Raw genomic sequence first — 23,327 nt, 5'->3', positions numbered from 1 at the left:
CAACTACTAAGGTTTTTAAAGTGTTGACAACAAAGATATGCCTGCAGAAGTTTTATTTGGAATCACTTAGGTAACTTGGAGACTCTTCTCTCAAATATGCCATCAGTATAAAACTGTTTAAGACTTATGAAAATCATCATGAGGGCCTTCCATCATTAAGAAAAATAATATAATTTTGAATGTTGCATTGTTCAAGCTTGGATGTGCTCGTAAAATTCTTAGATTTAACCGCAATAAACCATTAAATCTTAAAATGGGGCTCATTCATAGGGCTAATTCTCTAGTTCAAAGCTTTGTCAAAGAGTTTCCCTTCAGTAAAAATGTATAGTCGGGTACAGTAGGAGATTAGAAGTAATATAGTAGCTAATGTGGTTGAGGCACCAATAGGTACCTACCTCAGCTCAGGCGTGAAAGTAGAAACTTTATCTTATGATATGGATCGGAATGGACATTGATTTTATTGATGCACCTATGCTAAGGAACTTCCTCGTGGATGTTGAAAAGCTAGTCAATATACGGTACTTGGAAATCACTGCTACATTAAAACTTTTGTGACCCTTCGTTGTTTGTTAAAACTCTAACTCACGGATTTTACATGCTACCTGAGATACCGAGATACTATTAACACTTGTAATTTCTTGGAGATTTCGTGCTATATTATGTTGGTACAACACATCTCTATTTCAACTTTTTGAGAGTGATGTCAAGATTAATTACTTATCTGCGGTCTACTTTTGTAAATTATGATTGTTATGCTCAATCTGCAGTTAAGGCTAACCTGCATGAGCACATTCTTCATGCCTCGCTAGATCTACAAAGGCTATGTTGTACTTTTGAAGATTTTGAGAAATTGGATCTTGTGTCCACGTTTAGAGGGGAGAGTGGAACTACTTTCCCAAAGGTGCTTGGAGATTATTTTGAGTCGCTTGCTAGAGAGCGATCTTTGTTAATACTGACTCCAAAGATACCACATTTTGTAAGCATTAGAGCTCTTTTGGAATGGTTGATTAGACCTCGACCAATAAAACTGTATCCAACAAGACTATTAAGTGAACTATGCGTCACAAAAAAAATCATGGGACAAGAACTTGACATTTTAGACATTAAAATTTTATGGAACTCTACAAGATTAATCAAATTTCATTTAGGGTTTTTGGAGACTACTTACCCTAAACTCTATCTCACACTTATATAACACTAATATAAAGTGCATATATTTCTTTGAGTATGCATCTCTAAAATTTCATATATTCATTAAGTGATGAAGATATGGGTGCACTCTTCTTGACACCCAAATACTTTAACAAGATCGGTAAAATCCTTTCACAAAGATCAAATAAATCCTAAGAAGGTCCACATCATCCTTGTTTGGGTGACACTAATAGCCTTTTAATCTTGGAGTAATCATATGAGAGGGGAATCAAGGGATAAACATATTTGTACTCACAATTTTTATAAATAAACTCATTCTTTTTTATTTATTCAGTGATTGTAATATTTTTTTCTATTTGGAAAAAAATTGTGCAAATAACTTGCATGCCTAGTGTGACCTAATTTACTTGGCATCTCTTCTCTCGCAAATAAAAAGCAAATATCAAGCAACAAACTTCAAAAACTGAAACTCCATTGTATGGGTACTTCAAGTATCATCTTTGAGTTTATCAGGTTTACACTTTGACAAGCCATGAAGATACAACACGACAATGTTGATATTGTTTTTGTCACTCTTAACCTGACTACACTTGAAGTAATTCTTCAAGTGCCATAAGAAATTCTCCACTTCTTGGGCGTCACGGATGCTAGTTGGGGTCAATTCTTTTGTTTATTGGATAAGGGCGAGAAGGAATGGATATATAGGTGACATGTATAAGTTATACTTCCAATACCCGCACTATGATAACCTAATAATTGGATTATGAAGACACAAAAAATTTCATATATTGGAGGTGCAACAAAATGTACTCAATACCTACCTAGTATAGTAGTATTCATAGAACATAATAAAAAGGTCATTCAATATATTGTTCACTAGAGGAAAAATTCCTTCTGCATCAGAAATATAATTTTTTAGCATACAATCAAAATATTACCTGGTCGACAAGGAAGTGAGTTCAGAACCATGAGGTATCAAGTACAATTTTCACCAGTGGAAAAATCTAGATGATTTCTTTTGTTTATGCGTTGAAGGATAGGCTTACCTAGTAACACGATTAAGCAAGAAAGATATATGATTTAGAAACAAAAACAAAGAGGGAGAAATACTTGATGTAATTGTAGGTGCAAGAACAATAAAGTGAACCACAATTAAGGATACAAAATATACTATTAAGAAATAGAAATAAAGACAGGGAGATTTAGAAGAAGAAAATAATGATCAGTCAACTAAAACGAAGTTAACTACTAGAGTAAAATCTAAAGGTGAAAGAAATTTAATTTATAATAGTGAAGACTTACCCAAATAATCAAAGGGGTTAAATTGAACAGATGTAAGGGTTTCCCAAATTCACAAAGTATCCAAAACATTAAATGTGCATTCAAAAACCAACCCCTAAGAATAAATACTAATTTCTGCTATTTATAATAGTAGATAAACAAACCTAAGCTAGTTTCAATAATAACCTTGAGCTAAAACGAAGAAAAGGCTAGCCTATTAATTATTTAAAATGTAGTCACCTCTTGCTTAATTTCCATTTTAGTGTATTTTAAACCGTCCATGCTTGTTTCATTAATCTTCTAAGGTATCCAAGTTACTTTAAATCAACTTCATCAGTCATGAATAAAGGAAGGGAAAATATAGGAGTTGTTACCTTGGTTGAGTGACACATCTTGTATGAGAAGAAGATATATCAGAATGTTGAAATAAAGAATTGGTTGTAACGACCCAAAACGGGCCGCGAGTGGCACCCACACTTATCCTACTATGTGAGCGAACCAACCAATGTAAACCCCAACATTTCAACCATAATAAACAGAATATAATGCGGAAGTTTTAATACTCATTAATATAACCAATAAATAACTTCTTAAATTCAATCGTACTATTCCCAGAAACTGGAAGTCATCACCACAAGAACATCTATCCTCAAATTACTAAATCTAAGAGTATCTAGAAAACTGAAATAAGTAAAAGAATGTCATTGTCCGAACTTCAAGACATCAAGACGTGAAGGAGAGAATCCAGTCCGAGCTAGAAACAATAGCTCACCCTGAATTCTGATTATGCTGAAGTCTGGCTAGAGTTGCGGTTGAGTTGAAGTCGATGGTACGTTTGCTGCACTCCACAAATAACAAAGAAAGAAACATACAAGTAGGGGTCAGTACAACGCACAAGTACTGAGTAGATATCATCGGCCAACTCAAAATAGAAAATAATATATATCAGATAATAACATAAAATCAACTAATATTCTCAACAGGTGACAACAACAAGTACAAGGATCATTGATAACAACCCAAGCACATCTATGAGGACTCAAGCCTCCACACCACACTCACTTAGGAATTAGATTCTTCAAACCTGAGTATATTAGTATAATTCAAGATTCATTCTCTTTGTTCTTCTTGTGTCGGAGCATGACACTCCGATTCTTTACTACTATGTGTCGGAACATGACACTCCGATTCTCTACTATCCTGGTGTCGGAACGTGACACTCTGATCCCCTACTATCCTGGTGTCGTGACGTGACACTCCGATCCTCTACTATCCTGGTGTCAGAACATGACACTCCGATCCCCTACATTGTGTGTCGAAACGTGACACTCCGATCTCCTAATTCTACGTGTCGGTTCGTGACACCCGATCCACTAACCTCATTCCGTATAATTCATCAAGCCTTCTTTTATATTAAGGCATCATCATTAATAGAGTGGATTTAAGTCTTTAAGGTTCAACAGCCTCATCATGCTAATTTATCACAATTATATTATCACATCATACAACCACACAATTAAGCATATAGAAGACATTACAATACTACCCAATACATATCAATCGCTATTTAGAGTTTACTATGAGATAGCATAAACCATAACCTACCTCCACCGAAGAATCGTGATCAAGCAAGCTATTTCTCAAAGTCTTTGCTTTCTTCTTCGCCTCTCCTTTTTCTCGATCGTTCATTCTCCCCTCTTCTCTCTGTTCTTTCTATTTTTCCTTATTCAAATCCTTTTTCTTTTACCCTAATTATCATATTATTAAGTATAAAAGATGATAAAAGTAACCCACTATTTATTTCAAGGTTATCTCCTTTAACCCACAAGTAAATAAGTTATTAACATTAACCCATTAACTTTATAATTATAAGCAGGAATAGTCCAAAATGACCCTTAAATATTTTAGTAGAAATCCGACCCAGGTGGAATTACGCCACTCGTGACGGCCCTTCATGCCTGCGACGGTCCGTCCTGCAGGGTCGGCACAGAGTTCAGAGACTCAATTTCATTTAAGAGGTCTGCGACGGTCCGTCGTGCATACGACAGTCCGTGCTGCCATTCCGTCGCGAAGTTCAGAGAGTTGATTCCCCGTACCCAAATTTCAGAGTTTAAGTGTTTTGGAACGAGACCCTCTCAACGGCCCGTCGTGCCCATGACGGTCCGTCGTGGGATCCGTCGACCCAGACTGTTACTACCAAAAATAAACCCTACATCCTAAAACGACTAAACAGGTCGTTACAATAGATACAAATTTACCCATCGTTCGTCTTCGAACGATCACAAGAAGAAAAACAAGGGCGAGAAAGAGTACCTGAGTCTGTAAAGAGGTGTGGATATTTTTCTTGCATATCAACCTCCTTCTCCCAAGTGGACTCTTCAACTGGCCGATTCTTCCATTGAATCTTGATGGATGCAATCTCCCTTGACCTCAACTTGCGAACTTCTCTATCTAAAATAGCAACAGGCTCTTCCGCATAAGACAAATTCTCATCAAGAAGAACTGAATCCCAACGAATGATGTAATTTCCATCCCCATGGTATCTTTTCAACATAGACACATAAAAAAATAGGTGCACTCCTGACAGTCCTGGGGGCAAGGCTAATTCATAAGCTACCTCCCCCACGCGCTTCAGAACTTCAAATGGACCAATATACCTCAGACTAAGCTTACCTCGCTTACCAAACCGCATCACCCTTTTCATGGGCGAAACCTTCAGCAAGACTTGCTCACCCTCCATAAACTCCAAGCCTCTAACCTTTCGATCTGCATATTCTTTCTGTCTACTTTGAGCCGCTAGAAGCTTTTCCTGGATGCATTTCACTTTATCTAACGATTCCCTCGGAAGGTCAGTACTCCAAGGTCTAACCTCAAATGCATCAAACCAACCAATGGGAGACCTACATCTCCTCCCATACAATGCTTCGAATGGGACATATCAATACTTGAGTGATAGCTATTGTTGTATGAGAACTCTGCTAAGGGTAAGAAGTTTTCCCAATGACCACCAAACTCTATCACACATGCACGAAGCATATCATCTAAAACTTGAATCTATCACGACCCAAAACCAGGCCGCGACTGGCGCCCACACTTACCCTCCTATGTGAGCGAACCAACCAATCTAAACCTTAACATTTCAATATAATATCAACAGAAAGTAATGCGGAAGACTTAACTCATTAATAAAAACCAATTCAATAACTTCTTAAATCCAACATCTATTATTCCCCAAAATCTGGAATTCATCACCACAAGAACATCTATGATCAAATTACTAAACTAAGAGTATTCTAAGAAGCTAAAACAAATAAAAGCTAGTCCATGCCGGAACTTCAAGGCATCAAGACATGAGTAAGAAGATCCAGTCCAAGCTAGAAGCATTAGCTCACCCTGATATCCGGAGTAATGAAGACTGGCTAGAGTTACTGTTGAGTCGAAGATGACGGCACGTTTGCTGCACTCCACAAATAACAAGAAGAAAACATAAAAGTAGGGGTCAGTACAAAACACGGGTACTGAGTACATATCATCGGCCAACTCAAAATAGAAAATAGTATATACCAAGTAATTTCATAAAATCAACTATAATACTCAACATGTAGCAACAACAAGTACTATATCATTAACAATTACCGTCAAGTTCACACATGAGGACTCAAGCCTCAATACCATACTCATTTGGGAATTAGATTCATTAGATTGAGTATATTAACATCTTCCAAGATTCATTATCTTTATTTCTCTTGTGTCGGTACGTGACACCCCGCTCCCTTATATTCATTAATCCTCTTGTGTCGGTACGTGACACTCCGATCCCCTACTACTATGTGTGGGAACGTGACACTCCGATCCCCTAAATCTACGTGTCGGTTCGTGATACCCGATCCCCTAGATCTACGTGTCGGTTCGTGACACCCGATCCCCTAAATCTACGTGTCGGTTCGTGACACCCGATCCCCTAAATCTACGTGTCGGTTCGTGACACCCGATCCCCTAATTCTACGTGTTGGTACATGACACCCGATCCCCTAATTCTACGTGTCGGTTCGTGACACCCGATCCCCTAATTATACGTGTTGGTTCGTGACACCCGATCCCCTAATCTCATTCTATCAACTCATCAAGCCTTCTCCCTTACCAAGGCATCATCAATCTCATTACTATAGTTCATCAAGCCTTCTCCCTTACCAAGGCATCATCGTTAAAAAGAGATTAGGTTTTTATCAAGATTTGGGATTCAATAACTTCATCATGCTTAATATAATCACAATTATATAATCACGTTCATGCAAGCATACAATTAAGCGCATAACAGGGTTTACAATACTATCAATACATATCATTCGCTATTAAGAGTTTACTATGAATAGCATGAAAACCATAACCTACCTCCACCGAAGATTCGTGATCAAGCAAGCGATTTCCCAAGCTTTGTGTTTTTCCTCTCGTTCGATCCTCTCTCTATCGTTTCTCTTTCCTTCTCTTTGTTCTTTCTATTTTCTTTATTCAAACCCTCTTTCTTTTACCCTAATTAGTATATAATTAAGAATTAAAGATGGCAATAATAACCCACTAATTAACTTAAGGTTACCTCTTTTAACCCACAAGTAATTAGACTATTAACATTAACCCACTAAATTTATAATTATAGCAGGAATAGTCCAAGACGTCCCTTAAAACATTTAAAGAAATCCGACCTCGCCTGGGATTACGCAGCCTGTGACGGCCCGTCGCGCCTGCGACGGTCCGTCCTGCTGCTCCTTCACAGATTTCAGAGACTCAATTTCTCTGAAGAGTCTGTGAAGGTCTGTCACACCTGTGACGGTCCGTCCTGCCATTCTGTTACGAAGTTCAGAGAGTCAATTTCAGTACCCAATTTTCAGAATTTCTAAGTGTTTTAAAACGAGACCGCTCGATGGTTCGTCGTGCCCATGACGGTACATCGTGGGTTCCGTCATCTAAGCCTGTTTTTCCAGAAATAAAATCTGCTGCTCAAAACGACTAAATAGGTCGTTACAATAGATACCAATTTACCCATCGTTCGTCCTCGAACGATCAATAAGAAAACAAGGGCGAGAGGGAGTACCTGAATCTTTAAACAGATGTGGGTATCTTTCTTGCATATTGGCCTCCTTCTCCCAAGTGGCTTCTTCAATCGGCTGATTCTTCCATTGCACCTTGATGGATGCAATCTCCCTTGACCTCAACTTGCGAACTTCTCTATCTAAAATAGAAAAAGGCTCCTCCTCAGAAGACAAATTTTCGTCAAGCAAAACTGAATCCCAACGGATAATGTAGTTTCCATCCCCATGGTATCTTTTCAACATAGACACATGAAATACCGGATGTACTCCGGACAGCCCTGGAGGATAGGCTAATTCATAAGCCACCTCCCCTACTCGCTTAAGCACTTCGAACGACCAATATACCTTGGGCTTAGTTTACCTCTTTTACCAAACCGCATCACCCCATTCATGGGCGAATCCTTCAACAAGCTTGTTCACCCTCCATGAACTCTAAGTCTCTAACCTTTCGATCTGCATATTCTTTTTGACGGCTTTGCACCGCTAGAAGCTTTTCTTAAATAGATTTCACTTTCTCTAATGAATCCCTCAAAAGGTCAGTACCCCAAGGTCTAACCTCAAATACATCAAACCACCCAATGGGAGACCTACATCTCCTACCATACAATGTTTCAAATGGAGCCATATCAACGCTTGAGTGATAGCTATTATTGTATGAAAACTCCGCTAAGGGTAAGAAGGTTTCCCAATGGACACAAAATTCTATCACACATGCACGAAGCATATCCTCCAACACTTGAATCGTTCGCTCAGACTGACCATCGGTCTGAGGATGGAACGCAATACTAAGGTCCAACCTAGTACCCAATTCCGCATGCAATGTTTTCCAAAACTTAGAAGTAAACTGCGTACCTCTATCTGATATAATGGAGAGTGGAACCCCATGCAATCGCACCACTTCCGAGATGTAAAGTTTGGCTAACTTCTCTGCATTGTAAGTCACCTTGACCGGAATGAAGTGAGCAGACTTAGTTATCCTATCAACAATTACCCAAATCGAATCAAACTTTCCCAATGTCTTTGGAAGACCAACCACGAAATCCATCGCAATCCTTTCCCACTTCCATTCAGGAATGGGCATTCTCTGAAGTGTTCCTCCGGGCCTCTGGTGTTCATACTTTATTTGTTGACAGTTTGGACACTTGGCAATAAAATCAACAATATCACGCTTCATTCTACCCCACCAAAAGTGTTGCTTTAGGTCACGATACATCTTGGTTGCACCCGGATGTATAGAATACCTTGAACTATGAGCCTCTATCAGAATAGTGTTGATCAAATCATCGACACGAGGTACGTATACCCTTTCCTTAATCCTCAAAACACCTTCCTCATCGATTGTTGCTTCCTTAGCCTCTCCTCGCAACACCTTATCTTGGATTCTGCTTAGTTTCTCATCATCAAACTGTTTTCCCTTAATCTTGTCAAGAAAAGAAGATCTTGCCTCCACACAAGCCAACAATCCTCCCTTCTCATTTACTTCTAACCGCATCAAGTCGTTAGCCAGAGTCTGAACCTCTCTAGCCAATGGAAGTCTAGAAACTTGCAAGTGAGCTAGACTTCCCATGCTCCCTGCCTTTCTACTTAAGGCATCTGCCACAACGTTAGCCTTTCCCGGATGATACAAGATAGTGATATCGTAGTCCTTTAGTAGCTCCATCCATCTCCTCTGTCTCAAGTTCAAATCTTTCTGAGTAAAGACATACTGAAGGCTACGATGATTCGTGTAGACCTCACACTTAACCCCATATAGATAGTGCCTTCATTGCTTTAATGCAAACACTACCACAGCCAATTCCAAATCGTGGGTCGGATAGTTATGTTCATGCACCTTTAATTCCCTTGAAGCATAAGCAATCACACTCTTCTCTTGCATTAGCACTGCACCCAAACCAGAATAGGATGCATCACAATAAACTGTGAAGTTCTTACTCTGTACTGGCAAGGTAAGGATAGGTGCGGTAGTCAACAAAGTCTTGAGCTTCTGAAAGCTTTCCTCACATTCGTTCGACCATACAAATGGAACATTCTGCTCAGTCAAGTTCGTCAATTGGTAAGCAATAGAAGAGAATCCCTTGACAAATCGACGGTAGTAGCTAGCTAACCCAACAAAGCTCCTTATTTCTGACACATTAGTTGGTCTTACCCAATTATTTACTGTCTCAATCTTAGAAGGATCCACCATCACTCCTTCCTTAGAAACCACGTGCCCCAAGAAGGACACTGCATCTAGCCAAAACTCACACTTAGAGAACTTGGCATAATGCTTTTTCTCCCTCAACATTTCCAATACCATTCTGAAATGCTCTTCATGTTCCTTCTTGCTCTTTGAGTATACCAATATATCATCAATAAATACGATCACAAATAGATCCAGATATGGCTTAAAAATCCCGTTCATCATGCTCATGAACGCAGCAGGGGCATTCGTAAGACCAAAAGACATCACTACAAATTCGTAATGCCCATACCTCGTTCGAAAAGCAGTCTTTGGCACATCCGTTGCCCGTATTTTCAATTGATCATAACCGGATCTCAAGTCAATTTTAGAGAAGACACAAGCACCTCATAACTGATCGAACAAGTCATCAATACGAAGAAGAGGATAATTGTTCTTAATAGTTACCTTGTTCAACTGCCGGTAGTCTATGCACATCCGAAAACTCCCATCCTCCTTCTTTACAAACAAAACCGGAGCACCCCAAGGAGATGCACTTGGTCTAATGAACCCTTTGCTCAACAACTCTTGAAGTTGGGCTTTTAACTCTCTTAACTCCGCGGGAGCCATTCTATAAGGGGGTATAGAAATAGGGCGAGTACCCGGTTCAAGATCAATGCAGAAGTCAATATCTCTATCCGGTGGCATGCCAGGAAGGTCTACGGGAAACACATCTAAAAAATCATGAACTATCGAGACCGACTCAATTGAGGGTACTTGGGTAGTATCATCCTTGGAATGTGCCAAGAACGCTAAACAACCCTTACTAACCATTTTCTTAGCACGAATGAAGGAGATGATACGAACCAAAGTGGAAGTGTAGTCACCCTCCCACACTAACGGAGCTTTCCCAGGCTTGGCTAACGTCACCGTTTTAGCATTACAATCCAAGATAGCAAATTGAGGAGAAAGCCAAGTCATACCCAAAATTACATCAAAATCAACCATTTCTAAGGTAACAAAATCAACATAAGTGTTGCTCCCCACAAAGTTCACCAAACAAGACCTATATACCTTTTCAACTACCACAGACTCACCCACCGGAGTAGAAACGCGAATAGGCATATCAAGTAATTCGCAATGTAAATTTAGACCATTGCAAATGAGGAAGATACATAAGAAAATGTGGATCCAGGATCAAACAATACAGAAGCCATGCAATCACAAACCAGAATATTACCTCTGATGACAGCATCAGATGTCTCCGCCTCCGATCTCCCAGGGAAAGCATAACAATGGGCCCTTTCATTTGTTTGTCCGTTGCCCCTACCATGTTGTGATGTAGTGGCTCCAGTTTGCCCATCACCTCGCCGTTTTGGTGACCACCATTACCTTGACCACCACGTCCTCCAGAATAATGGCCTTTACCATGACCACCTCTACCTGTAGCTATTGGGGGTCTAAATCTCTGTTTGGGACAATTCCTCCTAATATGTCCAGTCTACCCACATCTATAACACTCTCTAGAGTCAAGCATAGGTCTCTCAGAGAAGTGTTAACCGGTCTGAGGTGGACCCCCAACTACAGTCTGTAGTGAAGATTGAATGGGTCGAACTGAGTAACCTCCGGAACCCTGTCCTCTAGAGTAAGAACCATTGAACTCACCTCCCTTTGAAACCTCTTTGATGTCAATGCCATGGTGAATTCATCTGGCTTCACTCCTTCCACCTCTACCACGAAATCTACCACTTCTTGGAAGGATTTTGCCGTAGACGCTACCTGTAAGGCTGAAATCCTCAACTCTGACCTCAACCCCTTCACAAAATGACGAATCCGCTCTTGTGGACTGAAGCAAAGTTCGGTGGCATATCTAGATAGTGCACGAAACTTAGCCTCATATTTATTGACCGACATCCTACCTTGCTCTAGGCTCAAGAACTCATCCCTTTTCCTATCCCTCAAAGTCCGGGGGATATACTTCTCCATAAACAAGCTAGAGAATGAGGCCCAAGTCATAGGTGGTGCCTCTGTTGGTTGACACTCAACATGTGACCGCCACCATATTTTGGCGTTCCCTTGAAACTGATAACTCATGAACTCAACACCAAACCGTTCTACTACACCCATCTTGTGTAGTAGCTCATGACAGTCAACCAGAAAATCGTAAGCATCCTCAGATTCAGCACCCTTGAAGACTGGAGGTTTCAATTTCAAGAACTTACTGAAAAGTTCATGCTGATCATTTGTCATTATAGGCCCGGTAGTCAGACGTGGAAACGTGCCTATGTCCAATGAGGCATCCATACGAGGAGCCATAGTGGCTGCATGTTGTGCCTCCGGACCCTGAGTTGCTGGTGCAGAAAACACTGGAGGTGTTTGAACTCGATCAGATAACCCACCAAGATAAGCGAGAACCTTATTGATCATCTCTGGGGTAGGTTGGGGTGGCAATTCCTCATTTTGCACTTGTTCATTCTCCCCTTCATCACCCTCTCTTACCACTTCCTCAGTCGGTGGAGGAGTCACCGCCCTAGTATCAAATGGGCTAGGTGCTCGTCCTCTTCCTTTAGAGGACGTCCTCCCACGACCTTTACCACGGCCTCTTGCCGCTACTCTTCCTCGAGCTACACCCAGTGGCTGGCTCGGACGCTTCTTGTCTTGCCGGTGTTGGTGTTGGCGCAGTCGTTGCTCTTGTTCTAACCAATAGAGTGAAGATGGTCAGATACCAATTTGTATCACCTAGATACCAATTTGATCCAAGTAATAGCACGAAAGAAAGAATGAAAAAATGGAATTTTCCTAAAGTCTTATAGCCCTCAAACAAAAGTAAAGGCGTCCCTCTACCGTTCCTTAAGACTCTACTAGACTCGTTCTTGTGTGATGAGACCAACGAACCTAATGCTCTGATACCAAGGTTGTCACGACCCAAAACCGGGCCGCGACTGGCACCCACACTTACCATCCTATGTGAGCGAACCAACCAATCTAAACCTTAACATTCCAATATAATATCAACAGAAAGTAATGCGGAAGACCTAACTCATTAATAAAAACCAATTCAATAACTTCTAAAATCCAATATCTATTATTCTCCAAAATCTGGAAGTCATCACCACAAGAACATCTATGATCAAATTACTAAACTAAGAGTATGCCAAGAAGCTAAAACAAATAAAAGCTAGTCCATGCCGGAACTTCAAGGCATCAATACATGAGTAAGAAGATCCAGTCCAAGCTAGAAGCATTAGCTCACCCTGATATCTGGAGTAATGAAGACTGGCTAGAGTTACTGCTGAGTCGAAGATGACGGCACGTTTGCTGCACTCCACAAATAACAAGAAGAAAACATAAAAGTAGGGGTCAGTACAAAACACGGGTACTGAGTAGATATCATCGGCCAACTCAAAATAGAAAACAGTATATACCAAGTAATATCATAAAATCAACTATAATACTCAACATGTAGCAATACAAGTACTATATCATTAACAATTACCGTCAAGTTCACACATGAGGACTCAAGCCTCAATACCATACTCATTTGGGAATTAGATTCATTAGATTAAGTATATTAACATCTTCCAAGATTCATTATCTTTATTTCTCTTGTGTCGGTACGTGACACTCCGCTCCCTCATATTCATTAATCCTCTTGTGTAGGTACGTGACACTCAGATCCCCTACTACTATGTGTCGGAACGTGACACTCTGATCCCCTAAATCTACGTGTCGGTTCGTGACACCCGTCCCCTAAATCTACGTGTCGGTTCGTGGCACCCGATCCCCTAAATTTACGTGTCGGTTCGTGACACCCGATCCCCTAAATCTAGGTGTCGGTTCGTGACACCCAATCCCCTAATTCTACGTGTCGGTTCGTGACACCCGATCCCCTAATTCTACGTGTCAGTTCGTGACACCCGATCCCCTAATTCTACATGTCGGTTCGTGACACCCGATTCCCTAATCTCATTCTATCAACTCATCAAGCCTTCTCCCTTACCAAGGCATCATCAATCTCATTACTTTAGCTCATCAAGCCTTCTCCCTTACCAAGGCACCATCGTTAAAAAGAGATTAGGCTTTTATCAAGATTTGGGATTCAATAGCTTCATCATGCTTAATATAATCACAATTATATAATCACGTTCAAGCAAGCATACAATAAAGAACATAGCAGGGTTTACAATACTATCAATACATATCATTCGCTATTAAGAGTTTACTACGAATAGCATGAAAACCATAACCTACCTCCACCGAAGATTCGTGATCAAGCAAGCGATTTCCCAGGCTTTGTGTTTTTCCTCTCGTTCAATCCTCTCTCTATCGTTTCTCTTCCCTTCTCTTTGTTCTTTCTATTTTCTTTATTCAAACCCTCTTTCTTTTACCCTAATTAGTATATAATTAAGAGTAAAAGATGGCAATAATAACCCACTAATTAACTTAAGGTTACCTCTTTTAACCCCCAAGTAATTAGACTATTAACATTAACCCACTAAAATTATAATTATAGTAGGAATAGTCCAAAACGTCCATTAAAACATTTAAAGAAATCCGACCTCACCTGGGATTACGCAGCCTGTGACGGCCCGTCGCGCCTGCGACGGTCCGTCCTGCTGCTCCGTCACAGACTTCAGAGACTCAATTTCTCTGAAGAGTCTGTGACGTTTTGTCACACCTGTGACGGTCCGTCCTGCCATTCCGTTACGAAGTTCAGAGAGTCGATTTCAGTACCCAATTTTCAGAATTTCTAAGTGTTTTAAAACGAGACCCCTTGATGGTCCGTCGTGCCCATGACGGTCCGTCGTGGGTTCCGTCATCTCAGCCTGTTTTTCCAGAAATAAAATCTGCTGCTCAAAATGACTAAACAGGTCGTTACAGAATCGTTCGCTTAGACTGACCATCGGTCTGAGGGTGAAATACAGTACTAAGATCCAACCTAGTACCTAATTCAGCATGCAATGTTTTCCAAAACATAGAAGTAAACTGCGTACCTCTATCTGATATAATGGAAAGTGGAACTCCATTCAATCGAACAATTTCTAAGATGTAAAGTTTGGCTAACTTCTATGCATTGTAAGTCACCTTGACCGGAATGAAATGAGCAGACTTAGTTAATCTGTCAACAATTACCCAAATGAAGTCATACTTACCCATTGTCTTTGGAAGACCAACCACGAAGTCCATTGCAATTCTTTCCTATTTCCATTCAGGAATGGGCATTCTCTGAAGTGTCCCTCCAGGCTTCTGGTGTTCATACTTTACCTGCTGACAATTCGGGCATTGAGCAACAAAATCAACAATGTCACGCTTCATTCTACTCCACAAAAAATGTTGCTTTAGGTCACGATACATCTTGGTTGCACCAGGATGTATAGAATACCTTGATCTATGAGCCTCTATAAGAATAGTGTGAATCAAATCATCGACGCGGGGTATACATACCCTTCCCTTAATTCTCAAAACACCTTCCTCATCAATTTTTGCTTCTTTAGCCTCTCCCCGCAACACCTTATCTCGGATCTGGATCAGTTTCTCATCAGTAATCTGCTTTCCCTTAATCTTGTCAAGAAAGGAGATCTTGCCTCCACACAGGCCAAAAATCCTCCCTTCCCATTTACTTATAACTTCATAAAGTCATTAGCCAGAGTCTTAACCTCTCTAGCCAATGGGCGTCTAGAAACCTGGAAGTGGGCTAGACTTCCCATGCTTCCCGCCTTTCTACTTAAAGCAATGCCACAACATTAGCTTTTCCCGGATGATACAAGATAGTGATGTCATAGTCTTTCAGTAGTTTCATCCACCTCTTCTGTCTTAAATTCAAATCTTTCTTAGTAAAGACATACTGTAAACTACGATGATCCGTATAGACTTCAAACTTAACCCCATATAGATAATGTCTCCATTGCTTTAATGCAAACACTAGCGCAACCAACTCCAAATCGTGGGTCGGATAGTTACGTTCATGCACCTTTAATTGCCTCGAAGCATAAGAAGTTACATTCTTCTCTTGCATTAGCACCACCCAAACAAGAATAGAATGCATTACAATAAACAATGAAATTCTTACCTTCCACTGGCAAGGTAAGAATTGGTGCAGTAGTCAACAAAGTCTTGAGCTTCTGAAAGCTTTCTTCACACTCGTCCGACCATACAAATGGAACACTCTGCTTAGTCAAGTTTGTCAATTGAGATGCAACAGAAGAAAATCCCTTGACAAATTGACGGTAGTAGCTAGCTAAACAAACGAAGCTTCTTACTTCAGTAACATTAGTAGGTCTTTCCAAACTCTTCATTGCTTCGATCTTAGAAGGATCCACCATCACTCCTTCCTTAGAAACCAAATGCCCCAAGAAGGACACTTAATCTAGCCAAAACTCACACTTGGAGAATTTGGCATAAAACTTTTTCTCCCTCAACATTTCCAATACAAATCTCAAGTGCTCCTCATGTTCTTCCCTGCTCTTTGAGTATACCAATATATCATCAATGAATACAATGACAAAGAGATCCAGATATGGCTTAAAAATCCCATTCATCAGACTCATGAAAGAGGCAGGGGCATTCGTAAGTCCAAAAGACATTACTGAGAATTCATAATGCCCATACCTGGTTCGAAAAAAAGTCTTTGGCACATCTGCTGCCCGTATTTTCAATTGATGATAACCAGATCTCAAGTCGTTTTTTGAGAAGGTACAAGCACCTTGTAACTGATCGAACGAATCATCAATGCAAGGAAGAGGATACTTGTTCTTAACAGTTACTTTATTTTGTTGTCTATAGTCTATGCACATCCAAAAACTGCTATCCTTCTTCTTTACAAATAAAACCGGAGCACCACAAGGGGATGCACTTGGTATAATAAAGTCTTTCCCTAACAACTCTTGAAGTTGGGCCTTTAACTCCCTTAACTCCGCGGGAGCCATTCTATAAGGGGGTATAGAAATGGGGCGAGTACCCGGCTCCAGATCAATGCAAAAGTCAATATCCCTATCCGGTGGCATACCAGGAAGGTCTGCAGGAAACACATCCAGAAACTCAAGGACTATCGAAACCGACTCAATTGAAGGTACTTGGGTAATATCATCCCTGAGATGTGCCAAGAAAGCTAAACAACCCTTACTAACCATTCTCTTAGCACGAAGAAAGGAGATGATATGAACTGGGGTGGAAGTATAGTCACCCTCCCACACTAGCGGATCTGTCCCAAGCTTGGCCAATGTCACAGTTTTTGCATTATAATCTAAGATTGCAAAGTTTGGAGAAAGCCAATTCATACCGAGAATTACATCAAAATCAACCATTTCTAAGATAACCAAGTCTACATGAGTATTACTCCCCACAAAAGTCACAAGACAGGACCTATACACCTTTTCAACTATCACAGACTCACCCACCGGGGTAGAAACACGAATAGACATTTCAAGCAATTCACAATGTAAATTAAGACCAGTAGCAAATGAGGAAGATGTATATGAAAATGTGGAGCCAGGATCAAATAATACAGAAGCCCTGCAATCACAAACCAAAAGATTACCTGTGATAACAACGTCAGATGTCTCCGCTTCATATCTCCTAGGGAAAGCATAACAATGGGACCTATCACCTGTCTGCCCGTTGCCCCTACCATGTTGTGCTGCAGTAGTTCCAGTTTGCCCGTAACCCCGGCCGTTTTGGTGACCACCATTACTTCGGCCACCACGTCCTCCAGAATGACGGCCCCTTTCATGACCACCTCTACCTCTGACTATTGGGGGTCTGTAACTCTGTTTTGGACAATACCTCCTAATATGTCCAGTCTCCCCACATCCATAACACTCTCTAGATTCAAGCATAGGTCTCTGTGAGAGTGACGAAGTCTGGGGGTAACCTCCAAACTCAAGGAAATGTTCACCGGTCTGCGGTGGACCCCCAGCTACAGCCTGCAGTGAAGAGTGAATAGGTCGGGTTGGGTAACCTCCTGAACCCTGCCCTCTGGAGTGAGAACAATTAAACTCACCTCCCTTAAGAAACCTCTTAGATGTCGATGCCATGGTGAAGTCATTTGGCTTTACTCCCTCCACCTCTATCACAAAGTCTACCACTTCCTGAAAGGATTTTGCTGCAGTAGCTACCTGTAAGGCTGGAATCTCCAAATCTGACCTCAATCCCTTCACAAAATGGCGAATCCGCTTTTGTGGACTGAAGCAAAGCTGGGTGGCATACCTAGATAATGTGCGAAACATAGCCTCATACGCAGTAACTGACATCCTGCCTTGCTCTAGGCGCAGGAACTCATCTCTCCTCATATCCCTCAAAGTCCGGGGTATATACTTCTCCATAAACAAGCTAGAGAATGATGCCCAAGTCATAGGTGGCGCCTGTGCTGGTTGACACTCAACATACGATCGCCACCACATTTTGGCATTTCCCTGAAACTGATAGGTTACGAACTCAACACCAAATCGTTCCACTATGACCACCTCATGTAGCAACTCATGACAATCAACCAGAAAATCATAGGCATCCTAAGATTCAGCACCCTTGAAGACTGGAGGTTTCAATTTCAAGAATTTACTGAAAAGTTTTTGTTGATCACTTGTCATTATAGGCCCTGTAGTTAACCAAGGAAACGTGCCTATTTCCAATGAGGCATCCATGCGGGGAGCCACAGCAGCTGCATGTTGTACTCCCAGAGCCTTAGGTGCTGGTGCAGAAAACACTGGAGGTGTCTTGCCTTGATCAGATAACCCGCTAAGATAAGCAAGAACCTGATTAATCATCTCTGGGGTAGGTTGGGGTGGTAATTTCTCATTCTGCACTTGTTCATTCTCCCCTTCCTCACCCTCTCTTAATACTTCCTCAGTCGGTGGAGGAGTCACCGCCCTAGTACTAGTTGGGCCAGGTGCTTATCCTCTTCCTCTAGAGGATGTCCTCCCCCGACCTCTACCACGGCCTCTTGCCGCTGCTCCTCTTCGAGCTACAGCCCCAGTGGCTAGCTAAGACGCATCTTGTCTTGCCGGTGTTGGCATTGGCGCAGTTGTTGCTCTAGTTCTAACCATCTGAGAAATAGAGTGAAGATGGTCAGATACCAATTTGTATCACCTAGATACCAATTGGATCCAAGTAATAGCACGAAGGAAACAAAGAATGGAATTTTCCTAAAGTCCTATAGCCTCTCAAAGAAAATTAAAGGCATCCCCCTACCGTTCCTCAAGACTCTACTAGACTCGTTCTTGTGTGATGAGACCAACGAACCTAATGCTCTGATACCAAGTTTGTCACAACCCAAAATGAGCCGCGAGTGGCACCCACACTTATCCTACTATGTGAGCGAACCAACCAATCTGAACCCCAACATTTCAACCATAATAAACAGAATATAATGAGGAAGACTTAAAACTCATTAATATAACCAATAAATAACTTCTAAAATTCCATCGTACTATTCCCAGAAACTGGAAGTCATCACCACAAGAACATTTATCCTCAAATTACTAAATCTAAGAGTATCTAGAAAACTGAAATAAGTAAAAGAATGTCCATGTCCAAACTTCAAGACATCAAGACATGAAGGAGAGAATCCAGTCCGAGCTAGAAACAGTAGCTCACCCTCAATTCTGATTATGCTGAAGTCTGGCTAGAGTTGCGGTTGATTTGAAGTCGATGGTACGTTTGCTGCACTCTACAAATAACAAAGAAAGAAACATACAAGTAGGGGCCAATACAAGGCACAAGTACGGAGTAGATATCATTGGCCAAGTCAAAATAGAAAACAATATATATCAGATAGTAACATAAAATCAACTAATATTCTCAACAGGTGACAACAACAAGTACAAGGATCATTGATAACAACCCAAGCACATCTATGAGGACTCAAGCCTCCACACCACACTCACTTAGGAATTAGATTCTTCAAACCTGAGTATATTAGCATAATTCAAGATTCATTCTCTTTGTTCTTCTTGTGTGGGAGCGTGACACCCCGATCTTTTACTACTATGTGTCGGAACGTGACACTCCGATCCTCTACTATCCTGGTGTCGGAACGTGACACTCCGATCTCCTACTATCCTGGTGTCGGAACGTCACACTCCGATCCTCTACTATCCTGGTGTCGGAACGTGACACTCCGATCCCCTACATTCTGTGTCGAAACATGACACTCTGATCCCCTAATTCTACGTGTCGGTTTGTGACACCCGATCCACTAACCTCATTCTGTTTAATTCATCAAGCCTTCTTTTATATCAAGGCATCATCATTAATAGAGTGGATTTAAGTCTTTAAGATTCAACAGCCACATCATGCTAATTCATCATAATTATATAATCACATCATGCAACCACACAATTAAGCATATAGAAGACTTTACAATACTACCCAATATATATCAATCGCTATTTAGAGTTTACTATGAGATAGCATAAACCATAACCTACCTCCACCGATGAATCGTGATCAAGCAAGCTATTTCTCAAAGTCTTTGCTTTCTTCTTCGCTTCTCCCTTCTCTCGATCGTTCGTTCTCCCCTCTTCTCTCTGTTCTTTCTATTTTTCCTTATTCAAACCCCTTTTTTTTTACCCTAATTATCATATAATTAAGAATAAAAGATGATAAAAGTAACCCACTATTTATTTCAAGGTTATCTCATGTAACCCACAAGTAAATACATTATTAACATTAACCCATTAACTTTATAATTATAAGCAGGACTAGTCCAAAACGCCCCTTAAAAACTTTAGCAGAAATCTGACCCAGGTGGAATTACGCCACTCGTGACGGCCCGTCATGCCTGCGACGGTCAGTCCTACAGGGTCGTCACAGAGTTCAGAGACTCAATTTCATTTAAGAGGTCTACGACAGTCCATCGTGCATACGACGGTTCGTGCTGCCATTTCATCGCGAAGTTTAGAGAGTTGATTCCCCGTACCCAAATTTCAGAGTTTAAGTGTTTTGGAACAAGACCCTCTCGACGGCCTGTCGTGCCCATGACGGTCCGTCGTGTGATCCGTCGACCCAAACAGTTACTACCTGAAATAAACTCTACTGCTCAAAACGACTAAACAGGTCGTTATGCTTGTTTCATTAATCTTCTAAGGTATCCAAGTTACTTCAAATCGACTTCACCAGTAATGAATAAAGGAAGGGAAAATATAGAAGTTGTTACCTTGGCTGAGTGACACATCTTGTTTGAGAAGAAGATATATAAGAACATTGAAAAAAAGAGTTGGTACTGCCCACAAGAATCGAGAAGAGTAATATTCAGCCGCGAGCAAGGAGGCAACACAGTAAAAATAGATTTTTTAGTTAGGTTTATTAAAAGTAGGGTTTACCCTAATCAGATTAAGTTGGGCTTGGGCCTAAACATTATTTTCATTTGTTGGTAATTAATAAAATGGTCTATATGACCCCAAAAAAATCTTCAAAAAAGGGTTTTCGGGGTAATTTAGGATGTTTCAAGATATCAAATATGGTAAACAAATGTCAATAACATAATATTTTCAAAATAGTTAAAATATGAAATTGCCAAGATTTTCGTGAGTTTCTCATATAGAAAATACCTTCATCCCCCTTAACAACTACTAACATGTAGATGGTCTAGGAATATAAGAAATTAAAATTTCATCTATAGTATATAATGATAAGAGTTTTATTGATCACCAAAGATGAAGTAATCCTTAAGAGTTTTCTAGCTCCTCCAAAAATTTTAGAATAATATGAATCGAATTTGTTGATTCTCTTAATGAACTCTCAGTATGCATAATGACCAACGATGATTTAATCTTTAGATATAAAACTCTAATACACCATAATCAAGAAAATATAAAGAAATTATCTCCCCCTAACCATTAGACTTATATAGTAGAGGAATATGGTATTCATTTAAACCACTCATGTTCAAGTACTTACTTCACAAACTTAAGAATGTGCAAACAAGTAAAAGTAGATGTGGACGATAGTTCGATGCCAGGTCTCCAACTTATTGACTATACCTGCAACCTTCTTTTAGCTACAAAAAGGAAATACGCGCAACAAATTAGGAGGGCACAAAATTATCATCTCGAGAAAATGGTCCACATTCTCTTTCATCATTTTTTAAAGAGAATTGAAGAATTCTTACCTTAACTATATTTCCATCTTCAGTATTGGTGTATCTTACTTTCTATAAGCAAGACTATTTATGTAAGAAATTTTTATTGCAAGTGAAGGACAATGAGTCTTTAATGGATTTGAAGTAAATTTCAAAGAATTTACTATTTTGTAAGGTCATAGTGATTTCACAATATCGTTATAACAATAAATATTGAAAAGTGCAAAGAAATATAGTTGAGATTCTTCCTCATAAATATACGAACAACGTATTGGGATAACTCAAAAGATAAAAACATTCAATTAATTGTTGACAAAGAATGAGAGCAAAAACGAAGAATTCCTAGATTAGCATAATGGAATATAGGAATGGTAATTAAGAGTTCTTTAAGTTACAACCTTACTGGAAAGGTCAAGAAAAAGAAATGTTAACAAACCTTTAAAATGAATTTAAGAAAATATTGATAGATAAACTAGCATTCCAAATTGCTATCCTAGTGTCCTTCACGACTTTCTTTCTCATTGCTACCACTTCTACAAGTTCATCACTTTTTATCCCAGAACAGGTTAATTTATCACAAAGTTGCTTAGCTAAAATGCCAGACTTCATCGGGTTTGACCGTTTTGAAAAGAAAGAGTTCAACCCGTAAAACCAAGCTATTCATGATTAGTAAAGAAAAACATTCCATTGAAATGGGCTGGAAAAGTTCTACATACACATTACTATATCATTGAGTTGTCAAGAGCATAATTTAGTTTAATATCAAAAGAATGATTTGATTGTTGTAAAACTACAAAGTATAACTGGACGGAGTAGGGAGTGTATCAATTCCACTTCCTTCAGAAATATGTCAAGTATATCGAAAGACAAATCAATCAATATGATATTTTCGTTGATGCTGAAAATATTATGGCGAATTAGCAATACATCTATATTTTTGTGGTCAAAATTTTGATGATCACCTTAACTTTTTGTAAGGCAATTTGTCAAGATATATGATTATTTTTTGAACATCACCATCACTTATGTTAATGAAGTCTTGATCAATCTCATATTTTAGTATTAAAAATATATTAATGTACAGTTGAGTCTAAGAGGCAGGATGTACACAAATGTTACCCCTTAGAAGAATAAAATGATTTTTTTCTAATTGATCTACGATTCAAAAGATGGGTTTATCCGAACCCCTTTTGATGTCGGTTTTTCTAATAGTGAACATTTAGTATAATCCCACAAGTGAATTTGAATAGAGTAAGACTAAGATGTACACATATTTTATTCCTATCTTTGTGTGATAATAATATTTTTTCTAATAGACACACGACTTAAAAGAAGATTTCGGAACATGGTTGTAAGGAAAAAGTGTGACCAAAAAATAGCAATATACGAAACAAATTTAGGTTTACACGTAGATATTCTTCAAATGATTAGATAATAGAGCCTTTCTTACAAAAAATTGTAGGATGATATACATTTATATGGGAAAGTCAAGTAGTTTTTTTTGGTAAAATTTTAAAATTACAATTTAAAATAAATTATATTAAGGTAGAAACATGGATATATATTTTTCTTT

The 23,327-nt window shown here is 39.7% G+C and overlaps 1 pseudogene; it reads left to right on the top strand.

Moving 5' to 3' along the window:
* Nucleotides 1–37: 37 nt before the first annotated feature.
* On the top strand, nucleotides 38–18,399 carry LOC109119526 (endoribonuclease Dicer homolog 2-like; annotated as a pseudogene).
* Nucleotides 18,400–23,327: the final 4,928 nt, after the last annotated feature.

The sequence above is a fragment of the Solanum lycopersicum genome, chromosome 1 (genome assembly GCF_036512215.1).
Source record: "Solanum lycopersicum chromosome 1, SLM_r2.1".
Taxonomy (NCBI): Eukaryota; Viridiplantae; Streptophyta; class Magnoliopsida; order Solanales; family Solanaceae; genus Solanum; species Solanum lycopersicum.
The sequence above is the reverse complement of the archived record's forward strand: the minus strand, read 5'-3'. Positions and strand labels throughout refer to the sequence as shown.